The sequence below is a fragment of the Eschscholzia californica genome, unplaced genomic scaffold, assembly GCF_041429995.1.
Source record: "Eschscholzia californica isolate CP2 unplaced genomic scaffold, dmEscCali1.0.p SCAF_2, whole genome shotgun sequence".
NCBI lineage: Eukaryota > Viridiplantae > Streptophyta > Magnoliopsida > Ranunculales > Papaveraceae > Eschscholzia > Eschscholzia californica.
This window is the reverse complement of record NW_028238309.1, coordinates 4283264-4295974: the sequence shown is the minus strand read 5'-3', so window position 1 is coordinate 4295974 and position 12711 is coordinate 4283264. Positions and strand designations below refer to the sequence as shown.

General features: G+C 36.1%; 1 long non-coding RNA gene across 1 annotated transcript; it reads right to left on the bottom strand.

Annotated features, from left to right (window-relative positions):
• Positions 1-1366: 1366 nt before the first annotated feature.
• LOC147555420 (uncharacterized) lies at positions 1367-12711 on the bottom strand. The gene is made up of 3 exons (XR_015235128.1): positions 12572-12711; positions 11925-11986; positions 1367-1678 (listed from the first exon to the last, which is right to left on the bottom strand). It is a non-coding gene; the product is annotated as an uncharacterized LOC147555420 (long non-coding RNA).

The window sequence follows — 12711 nt, the reverse complement described above, 5'->3', positions numbered from 1 at the left end:
TGAGTCCTAGGTAGCTTTTCAAAAACAAAATTGTTTCGTTTCAAATCTGTATTTTTGTCTTCTATTATTTTGGTGTAACGTCAAATTTCTTTTTATTATTTTTTATATTTTTCTCGTTATTTCACCAAATAATAATTACGTTTCTTTCAACAACAAAAAAGCAATTATTACATTTAATAGTTAGCATATCGGTAGTATATTGATCAATACTTTGTTATGTTTTTGACATAAATTCTTTGTATATGTAACGATTTTGAATTCTTTTTAACGATTTATAGGTTATTGTTATGTTTTTGACATAAATTCTTTGTATATTTACTGCTTTTAAGAGCATCATGTAGCGGTAAGAAAAAATACTTTTTGTTCTTAGTATATTTAGTCATCGTAATTGTGTCTACCAAAGTAAATATTTAGTATATTTTTTTTTGTGAAGATCTAATTAGATTTAGTGTTAATATTTTAATGTTTTACACAAATACAGGGTGAGTTAATTTTTTTTGGTTAGACTGTTAAATTATTTTGTGTTTGTTTGGTTTTTAACTTTTTGAAATACATTTTTTTTACACTCTTGACTATACAAGAGGTCCAAAATAAAATTTTGCACTGGGCCCTCAAAATCTCAGGCACGGCCCTGGTCGGGTGTGTATACGATAATAAATACAAAATTATATTCTTCCTAAAACGATTTTTTGTTTCTCGTAGTAGTGTCTCACGGACATAAATAATACGTTGCAAACAAGCACAACACAATATAGTTGTTCATAGTCCACCACTCTTTGGTGTAACGGTTGGACACCCCTCTTAAGTCTATGATGTCGTGGATCGAGTCTCGGTGGAAGCAGTTTGCCATCAAGATTTATCCCATGTAATTTAGGCTATAAACAATGAAATAATTTTTTGGGCTTTAAGCCTCTTTGTTGTTGGATTTTAGGCCTCTTTCATTCTTAGTTTAAATTAGGCGGGTATCGTGCTTATTCCATCTTGATGATGTATCAATGCCTTGTAACAACTAATGTAGAACGTAGTCGAATTCTCAAAAAAAATATAGTTGTTCATAATAAGTGTTGAATAGAAAAATAAATTCGAACTAGTGTATCAAGATAGATCTGGCTTCTTTCATTTTCATTTGACAAACTTGATGATGCTAGTTAAGAAGTTAATGACTAACAGAAAAGGACTCCGGAGTTAACAAGAGAATGAGAAACAAAAAAGCAGAAAGGTAAGTTCATGAGAAGAATCTTGCATCAAAAAAAAGTTCATAAGAATGATAAAAATGTGGTTTGCTTTTCAGATGTACAGGGAACTAAATCTTTTTTTTTTTTATCAAAACCATACTTTCATTCATCAGTGAACATCACAAAGTACATGGTAGAATTCTTATTCTTCTCCTCTGAAAACTTCATGAGAGTTACATACATTCAAATGTAAAGTGCCTCATGAAAGGAAAATAATTGACTAGACACAGACACAAAGATCCTATAGATCGAGAATTAAAGACCTTAAAGGTCGACAAAAAGAAAATTACTAACAATAATATTAAACTAATAAAAGTGAAATCTTGATTGTTCTTTTCTCTTGACTTGTAATTTCATCTTCAATCTTCTTGAATTGTTCATCATAGAATGAGGTGATATTGAATCTTCTATTCTCACTGACATCTTTATCCGTACTTCCATTCCTTAAACATATATAATCACCAACAAATGGATTAAATCCTTCATCGAATTTAATTTTTGTAACTTTAGGAAATGAATATGTGATCCATGTTAGAGAGAAAAGAACAAGAAAAAGAGGAAGAATCCAGGAAGAAGAACTGTGTTGAATAAGATATGATCCATAGAGTCTCTTTCTAAAACCTACAGTCCAAGATCTTATTATAGATATAATATAAACAACAAAGAGGAAAATCCGGAGGAGAGATCCTGTAGGGATTTACACCCTTCTACTAGTGTTTATAGCGGAAATATGACATCTAATGTCTACACTAGTATTCCCAGGATCACATGCAAAACTAGTAATTAATCTAATGGAGATAGTAGATTACCTTAATCGCTTTTCCCTCGAACTAGTTGAATTGATTGAAGAAGACCAAGAGCTTCAAGTGTAGCTCCTCTACTTGGGACACGAGCAATCAATTTGATCTCCCACCTTGTTGTATAGCTAGCACACCAATGGTGGTTGGAGAAGAACACCTTCTTCTTTGACCAGATTGATAGTAATAGGAATTAGCTCACTTTCTCCTCTCTACTTGATGTGGTAGAGTAAGAAAGCTTAGAGAGAAATTCCACACCTTATTCTCTGCCCTAAGAGTGTTTATATAGAACCCTAATAAGAATCCACCTCCTTTTAGGTTTCCTAAAACACCCTTTAGAATAAGATTTAGGGAAATAGTCGAAAATAGCAACTATTGGTATTTTCTCAATTCCCCAAGGAGGAGGTGTCCAAACACCACGAAAATTGGCAAATATAATGTTTATTATATCAGCAACTAACCCTCCAAAATTCAGCCCAATCCGAGTCCTAGAAGTACCCGAACCGGTCTAGGCCCAAAAACCCTGTTTTTGGCCTTTTTGTACTATCTTTGCCTAATTCCTTTTAGGCCTATGAGATATGTTTATGGGACACTCCCATGATTATATCTCACTCCCACTAGTCATATCCTAGATCAATTTGTCACTCTTATGTGTAACCCGTTGTAGGATCCGATCGAAGTTAGCCGCGAATTACTTCGTAATTCGACGATCGTAGTTGGTCTCTAGCTACAACTCTACGATCCCTAAATCAATCGGACTTGATGATCTTCCACATCAATTGTCCTATCCGACAAATTGTTCGCATTGTCACCTTGGTCGAAGGACATCTCCTTCAACTCCTTCAGACTCCCACTTGGACTTAGAACATGTGCAATGCCTCGATTCCCGTGTCAATTTAGTATCCCATCTGATACGTCACATCATTCAGACTTTCTTGATATCCGAGTACAACTGTAAAAGACAAACGATTAACTTTTAATCCGTTTGAGCGCGGCCACGCATTTTCAGTTGCTACTCATCAAGTGGCCTTGAGACACTTTGTACCTAATGTGATTAGGGTGACACAATCCATTCTTGCGCTCCCACTTAACTTCATGTCTATCCTGTCCTTCCCAGTATCCGTCTTTATAACCTCCTTTTACGGCGCGGCGTTTAACGGAACCAAAGTCGGGCATTCCTTACATAAGATGAGTGGAGCACTCATGTTTTGAGGAATCTCTCCAATTGTCTTTATGAGAAGTATTGACGTTCATCACGAATGATGTACTTCTCATTTGAGGGTTATCCAGTGTATAAACCTTTTATACATCCACGTAGTCGAATAGAATATACTATTCCTATAGCCCATGAAACTGCGCTAACCCATCGACTCCCGTGCTAGTCTTCGTGAGTCATTGTTGTCCATGCAATGACCTGGACCAGGGATTTTTGATAATAAATATTCCAAGTTCACTTAACAGGGTTTCATTCATCAGATCACGTATCTGACAAACCTATTCGGAACGTTTTATTATCTATGGACTGTCGTTTAAACACTAAACCAAGTTTAGACGACTGGCGAAATAATTCTTATTATTTCTGATAACGAGAGTTGTAAATCTGAGCCTCTTCCGTTAAACTCCTTTTACCCACTCAGTTTTACTTGTCGAGGTTTAAAATTACACCTCATGCCTTAGACTGTGTATGAATCTCATACTATGTCTTAGGTGACAGTTTAGTTTGACTACCGTGGTAGTCGGTTTTAAACTTTGCTTATTATCAATTAATTTGAAGATTACTATCTTCAACCTTGATAATATCTAGTAATCTTTACTAGAGTTAAGGCCTTTAATTCTTTGTGTAGTATTTGCAACAGTTCCCGGCTTAAAACACTTTTAGCCTACTTTCCTTCCATGTCTGGAAGTTTGCTACGATGACATGTTCAACTTTGTACTACTTCATCCTTTAGCCTTCTAGGATGTACTAAGTAGTGTTTCGGTTTTCCAATCCGAATTCGGATGTTTAAATGCTAATCATGTCCAACATGATTGACTTTATGTTTTCGAACATAAATGTCTCTCTCATGCGTGCTAGCTCATCGGTGTCTTTTAGACTCCGAGTTTTGCAACGCCCTCTGTCATGAGTTTTTGGGTCGAAATTCTTTTAGACTTTCCGAGTCTTAGATTTTCTGTTTCGGATCTCAAGCATCTCAGCGTACTGAGTCTCTCTAATCCTATCATCCTTTTGATCTATGCTTATAGATCTTCAGATGCCCAAAATGGCATTTTATCCTTTTGTGTGTGGTCCTTTATTGAGTCAGTTCGTTACTGTTATACAACACCTTATGTCGTACTCAATCTTTTGTATGTACTCTGCATACGGACTCGGAAGGTTTGTTTACTCCCACTTACCTTCTTGAAACTCGTGATTCAAGATTTTCTTCATTCTCCAGGAATCAAATTTCTCTGATTGCCTTTTGAATCGAAGATTCTAACTCTTGCGTGCTTTTAATCCGTCGATAGATTTCTGAAGCATGCTTGTGGACATAACTTGATTGGAAGAATCTTTATTCTTCTTGTCTCGTTTCGGGAAACACGAATGTTTCCATCCTTCTCAGTTTTCTATTTTGGAAAACCAATTTAGGTCTTTTGTTGACTTAAATTATCAAGCTTCATGTCTTGACGAGATATGGATTCCACGATGATTTTGGGTTCTAGCCAAAATCTAGAGTCAGTTTCCGTTTCTGCGCAGGTCTTTTATCTCTTCAGAAATAACCTTTATTTTCTGTGTCTTTGAGATTTGACCTTTTAGGGCTTTTGAACAACAATTTGGAATTTTCTCAATTACTTTAAGATATTCCTTTAGAGACACCTTCACTTGTTTTGAGAGTTCTCCGGCGAATGACATTCGCTTTTGTGCGGTGGGTTTATAAGATCATGTCTTTAACCTTTCCTTTTCCGAGGAGCCGCAGTTTGTTGCTCTTGGTCGACTTTAATCGTCTTGTACAAGTTTCATGATTGTTCTTCATGACCCTCCATGATTTTTCTCATGATCGAATTAAATCGACTTGTACTTTTCTCCCACTTATTCTTGTAATAATTAGTGTTTTTCTCCCAGACGACCAGGTGTGCTAATTATTAGAAGAATACTATCATGAGCAACAAACACTTTGTTCTCTTGATTGGTTGTGGAAGAAGCCCAAATTTCTTTCAAAAGAAATTGCGTCAGATATCAGCTAGTTCTTGTAATGCTTTTACAAGCTTAGCTGTTAGACGGAATTTTGGTAGTTTTGTGAGAAGCTATGTCTAGACTAAATGGATTTTGGAGGATAGAGTTTGATTCGTGTTCTTCATCTTAATCCTTTTGGACACTCCAAATATGGATAGGTTAGAAGTACGTTTGAAGATCAATCTCTGTTTTTGACTCAAGGCTTTCTTTCTTGTCAGTTTGATTCATGTTTTGGTTATAGTGGACTTGTTGTCCTCATCCCTTTCCGATTGGGATGAACCTATCTTATAGGTTTTTGACCAATTTTAGAATCTTTTGGTATAGTTTGTTAAATTTAGCACTTATTAACATCTCAATTTAGAAATAAAGTTCTTTATTGATTCTCCATAATACTTAGTACAGAGATGATGTTAAAAAACTAGAAAACGATTAATCTAGAATAGTGCCTAAAGTAGACTTCGATCCCTTTCAGCATCCTTAGCAGTCGAGGCTTCTGCTCCCTCTTGGATCTTGTCTTCCTTAGCCAAATACTCAGTTCCCAGCTGCGCCTGTACATTCACAATGAAAGGGCAATTTTAGGTATCATATACCAAGGTTTGGGAATTTTTCAGTATTTGATAAGTTAACTGTTTATACCTGAATTGGAAGCCACTGTTCCATTCTTTTTGTCCTCCAAGAACTTAGGGCAGTTTCTTTTCCAGTGGCCTATGCCACTGCAGTAGAAACATCTTGACGTAGATTGAATACCTTTGTTTTGAGGTTTAGCAATACGTTTGCCTTTTCCTTTTAACGCGGGTTTCTTCTTCTGCCTCTTGTTCTCTTGAGCCACAAGAATCTTATTCTTTGGCTCCAAGTCCATTGTTAGTCGTTCTGCTGCCTGAAGCATTGCATCAAGTTCCTCTAAAGGCTTGTTCCATCCATTCATCGCATATTCCATCTTAAATAGATTGAACCCTTCATGAAGTGAATAGAGGATCATGTCATTAGCCGCCGATTGGCTAACAGGAGAACCCAGCTCTTCTAGTTTAGCAAAGAGTTCTATCATTTGCCGAACATGAGGACCTAATGGTTTTCCTTTCTCGAGGCGCAGACGCAATAATTTACTGGTTGTATCAAACCTCTCCACTCTCGCTTTGCTTCGGATTGAATCCTCAGTTTTCGGAGTGATGGAGGGGACTTCCATGTTCAGAGGTTTCTCGTTAAGAGTAGCCTCCATGGCTGATAACAATCGAGAAGTCATTGATTCTGGTTCTGCCCTCTTTTGATCATCCTCTTGATGCTCTATTTTCTTAGCAGTCAAAAAATTCAAAAATGGATAGTCTGAGACATTTAGCTTGTTTTTAAACTCTCCATCCAATATTTGAAGTATTTCCCGATTCCTTCCTTCATGGATGTTTTCGTTTAACACCTTCCTTAGGTATGTTCCAAGGTCGAACTTGTTTCCTTGTGTCATCTTTAAAACTACATAAAGTAATGGCAAAGTTTTAAAACTCGTTATCGTTTTTGAAAAACATTAGTTTTCCCACATTATTCAATATAAAACTGTCCCCGATTGAATAATTAGTGATTCCAAGACCCCAGTTCTTCGAAGTAAAGCGGACGAAGGCCCTACCCTTTGACTCCGTCGTTCCGGGTGAGCGAACGACTTCACTGATCATACCTTATGACTCTTGGTTGATAGATTTCATTAATGAATGACTAATCTATCCTTTTGCCTCGAGTATCCAAGACTCTCTTGCTGATCTCGTTGAGTAGAACCATTTAGACGTGTAGGCCTCTTCTATAGACCTACCCGCATTGTCCCAAGGTAGAGGAGGTACTCTGCGAAGGCCGACCCACCTTCCTCGAACAAGGGCGCAACGAGTGTCTTAATCTGGATAGGCGATTACTCAAGATTACTTTTGGGGACTTTTACGCTAGTCTGGCGTTTGTTATGGTGAACTATTTAGCCTAACTAACATCCACGACATAAAGCGTAAATAAGTAAGTAAATGCGCGCGAGAAAGTAAATCAAGCAGACATGGATCCTAGTATGACCCCTAACCTAGAAGATCTAATCACCCTTGGTTTTCTTCTTGTTTTGCCTTTTGGTTCGTCTTAGATCGCCATCTTTGAACCTCCATTGATTTCTCCCACTCGCCTTTGGATTTCATCCTCGAGTTTCTTCAATGGACTCATAGACCCTAAACTCTAATTACAAGACTCTAACGATTCGCAGATCGTATAAACTTGAAATTAAAATTAATTACAAAGCATGCACCCATCCGTGCTTAAAACAAGAATAAAGAAATAAATCTATGGCCATACTAGTTTCCTGCATTCACATCACATGCAATCATATAATATATCAAGGCTAAGAATTATATATGCATGATTATCTTGGGAGATACTTTTGTTGACATCACATGTCACATTATGGACCTTAAGTCTAAATTCGAAGAATTCTACTAATGGTGCTTTCCGGTTTTATCTTTTATGATTTCTAAACTCATCTTTAAGAAAAACTCCGTTTTGGGCTCGAGAAAGCCCGGGTCAATTTCGGAAAAAATATTGGTTCGATTCTTAATGATTTCATAAATCAAATTAAAGAGAAATCCGTTTTGGGCTATTGGATGGCCCGAATTGATTTTGGAATTATTTGGTTGGAATCGGAAAAATTTTTGGCAAAAACTCCCACTCGAATGATGGTCCCTTTTCGTGGTCCGAAAAGCCTCGAAAAAGCCCGGGACAAGTCATAGACAAGTCCCGGCCCAAGCCCAAAAAGGGCTCGGACAAGGTCCGGACATAGCACGGCCCATAGGGCCGGCATGTCCTGGCCGAGGCCTATCAAGGCCTGGTCTCGTCCTGGCCGGAGCCAGGACGCTAGTCCATGTACCAGACGCGTCCTAGACGTGTCTGGTACTGGACCGGACCAGCACTAGGTGTCTCGGACTAGTCCGAGACACCCAGAACCTCCCAGACGCGTCTGGTCGAGTGCTCTGGACGCGTCCAGGAAGCTCCTTCGCAGCTGCTGGTCGCGTCTTAGACGCGACCTGGACGGGTCTTCAAGACGCGTCCTTAGTAGCTGCTCTGGACGCGTCTCAAAGACGCGTCCAGAAGCTTCTGTCGCAGCTGCTGGTCGCGTCTTCAAGACGCGTCTCAGCAGCTGCTCTGGACGCGTCCAGAGGACGCATCCAGGAGCTTCTGGTCCGGCCAGGAAGCTTCCTGGCCGGACACTAGGGTTTTTCAAAACCCTAGTTTCCAAAAAGAGAAAAAAAAAAAAAAAAAATTTCTTATGCAACTCTAAGTTGCTATTTTCCAATTTTTAAAACTTTTCTTAAATTTTTGAAATTCCTTTTAGAACACTTCTAAAAAAAATTTAAAACTTTTAGAAACTTTTAAATTTTTCCAAATTTGTTTTGAGAGCTTCCTAAAGTCAAAACTACTCTTTTTAGAACACTTCTAAAATTCTAAAATTCCAAAATTTTGTTTTTCAAAAGTTTCCAAAACTTAAAAACAACTCTTAATCAAACCAATTTTGGATCAAAATCTAGGTTTTTGAAATTTTTCAAAGAACAATTTTGAAATCAATTTTGAAAAATCTTTGAATCCAATTCAAAATTAATCAAATTTTATGTTTTAAAATCTTTTTAAACATAACTATCAATTTAATCAAGCATGGATTAGTTTGAAATTCAATCAAATTGAGACTTTTAAAACACTTTTAATCATCAATGTGATTCTCAATTTGAAAATTTATTGAATCCCATCAAATTATGAGTTAAAATACCTTTTTTAAAATACTTTTATAAACTCAATTTTCAAACTATCAAGCATATAAATTAGTTCGATTCTTAGCAAAAACTAGTTAATAGCAAGAGGCTCTGACGCCACTGTAGGGATTTACACCCTTCTACTAGTGTTTATAGCGGAAATATGACATCTAATGTCTACACTAGTATTCCCAGGATCACATGCAAAACTAGTAATTAATCTAATGGAGATAGTAGATTACCTTAATCGCTTTTCCCTCGAACTAGTTGAATTGATTGAAGAAGACCAAGAGCTTCAAGTGTAGCTCCTCTACTTGGGACACGAGCAATCAATTTGATCTCCCACCTTGTTGTATAGCTAGCACACCAATGGTGGTTGGAGAAGAACACCTTCTTCTTTGACTAGATTGATAGTAATGGGAATTAGCTCACTTTCTCCTCTCTACTTGATGTGGTAGAGTAAGAAAGCTTAGAGAGAAATTCCACACCTTATTCTCTGCCCTAAGAGTGTTTATATAGAACCCTAATAAGAATCCACCTCCTTTTAGGTTTCCTAAAACACCCTTTAGAATAAGATTTAGGGAAATAGTCGAAAATAGCAACTATTGGTATTTTCTCAATTCCCCAAGGAGGAGGTGTCCAAACACCACGAAAATTGGCAGATATAATGTTTATTATATCAGCAACTAACCCTCCAAAATTCAGCCCAATCCGAGTCCTAAAAGTACCCGAAGGTTTTTGGCCTTTTTGTACTATCTTTGCCTAATTCCTTTTAGGCCTATGAGATATGTTTATGGGACACTCCCATGATTATATCTCACTCCCACTAGTCATATCCTAGATCAATTTGTCACTCTTATGTGTAACCCGTTGTAGGATCCGATCGAAGTTAGCCGCGAATTACTTCGTAATTCGACGATCGTAGTTGGTCTCTAGCTACAACTCTACGATCCCTAAATCAATCGGACTTGATGATCTTCCACATCAATTGTCCTATCCGACAAATTGTTCGCATTGTCACCTTGGTCGAAGGACATCTCCTTCAACTCCTTCAGATCCCTCCTCCAGAAAAAGGGATACTAAATCTAATTGGGAAGGAAGCAGAGACCGAAGGCAAGATAATCAGGGACCTTAACTTGGAATGACCAACTGATCAGATATGATATGGATTTCCCAATTTGATCATATCACTAAACCCCCATTGATATCTTATTAAAGTGAAACTCTGATTTCTAACCCTAAAAAAGAAGAAAAGGAACTTTTTTTGAAGATGGAGAACTTTTGTGAAGGTTGGGAAATGCTAAGTATACAAAGAGTCTTTGTCAAGATTTTAAAATTTAGACGAGTATGCAAATTATGGGGAACCCTACTCACACAACATTACTTCGTTAACAATCATATACAACGCCAACTTAATCATAATACTAATGAAAACCACATTATTACCCAAAGTGGTCAATCCAAAACTTCTTTTAGTTTTCTATGTTTGATTAAGTCATCATACAAACAAAATAGATCCCAACTCTACCATTTAGAGTTTGTCAAACAGAACATCATAGGATCATCTTCTTACCTCAAACTACAAAAACTCATCAACCACCCTGCTTTTAAGTGGAAAAAAAACCTAGTTGGTTCGTGCAATGGTTTAGTTTGCTTCTCTGGGTATCGTTACAAGAGACCTACTTACATATGTAATACAATTACAAAGGAATACCCAGATATTAAACATGTGGTTTCGTTTAAATAACCGAAACCACATGTTTGATACAAAGAGTTACATCGACGGCTGAAGATGGTTCTTGGGAGATTAATGAATTCTTTCGTAATTGTTTTACATATGTAAGTAGGTTTTCGGTAAGGATACCCAGAGAAACAAACTAAACCATTGCATGAACCAACTAGGTTTTGTTTCTCACGAGGAGGGTGGTTGATGAGATTTTGGAGTTTGAGTTTAGATGATGATCCTTCTAGAATGTGGTGGTGTTTATTGACAAAATCTAAATGATAGAGTTGGGAGCAATTTTTATTGTCTGATGACTTAATTAAATATAAAAAACTAGAAGAAGTTTTGGATTGACTTTTGGGAGTAATGTGGTTTTCATCATGATTAAGTTGGGTTTGTATATGGTTGTGAACAAAGTTGTGGTCAGTGACTAGGGTTCCCCATAATTTGCATAATTCTTCTTTTTTTTTTTTAGGGTTTAGTAATACGATCAAATTGGGAAATCCCAAATTTTAGTCGTATTTTGTACCCACACTAGCAACACACTTGTTACAAATGCTCCACCACATTAAAAATGTTATTTTACCCTCCATTAATCAGTCTTCGGATTTTCATTGCCAACTTTGTACTTCCTTATACGAGAGTATATATTTAAAAAGATTCTACCCTCCATTAATCAGTGTACGGATTTTCCTAAATAAGTTCCTAAAATGGATTTTATCACGTGTACTTGAACAATTATAATTAAGTTCCTGACATGGATTGATCTTATATAATCTTCAGTATTGAGCTCAAGCTCATACTGAATCACTACTCGATTTAAATTTGCATATTTCTCAAAATGATACAATTTTAAATTGTAGCTTCATTTTCAAATTTTGGAGTTCAAGCATGATGCATGTTTAGATATGCTAAGGAAAATTGGTAAAGTTATAAATTTACCTTATAAGGTAACACCGTAATGATTTTGAGTTGAGCTTTTTTGGAATGTGAAAAGATTTCAGAAGATACTATATTTACTAAAGTGTAACTCGTCGTACAAACACTATTAGAGATCAAGCTTAATGAAGTATGATAGTAAACAATATTGAAATCAAATGAATGAAATTAAGAGTATCAGATCTGATTGGTAAAGATTGTAAGGAAAGGAAATATAGTCATAGATGTATTGCCAAAAAAAAAGTCAAAAAAATCTAAAATATAGCATACCTTGGTTTTAAATCACTTCCTTTACTGTTCCATAAACCTCGATAAATTCTGTAGAGGATAATCTGAATAGAACAGAAAGAGCAAAGCTAGAAAGGGTTAGCGCAAAGAAAATTATTCGAGTTTATGAACACAAGAAACATTTGGCATGATAAAGATAGGGAGCTAAATTCTGAAAAGAAGATGGATCCTCTTTGAGAAAATAAAATTTGGCGTGGAAATGTTTGTCTGCAACATTTTATCAATTGATGTTTAATGTAGATCTGATTTTGGAAATAAGTTGATCTGACACATGAAATTGATTTTGGTTAGATCTGACAAAAAATAAAAATTGTTATGAATCAAAATTGAGTAAGGGTAAGTAAACAAGGGAATAAAGATTAAAACTCTTTAGTTTTAAATTGGATTGTGATTTGAAAAAACTTAAGAGATAATTTAAGAGCGAATATGAGAACAGATTGAAACAAATCAAAGAAATGAATAAATGGTTAAGAGGACAACAAAAGTAACAAACTAAAATATAAAGATTAATGAACTGCAAAAACATATCTCATCTAAAGAAAATTTTAAGCTGTAAAGAAGATATGACCAGAGAAATAATTGTAGAAAAAAAATCTTGAAAATGAAAAGAATAAAAAGAAAACACAAACCTTATATTTCAGATAGTGTCCTTTTTGGTTCTACTGTTTTTATCAATCCTCCAATGGAGAATTGAGAAGATAGTAAAAAAAAATTATAAAGATTAGAGGAGGGGAATGAAGAGAATTACTGAAAACAAGATGAAACATAT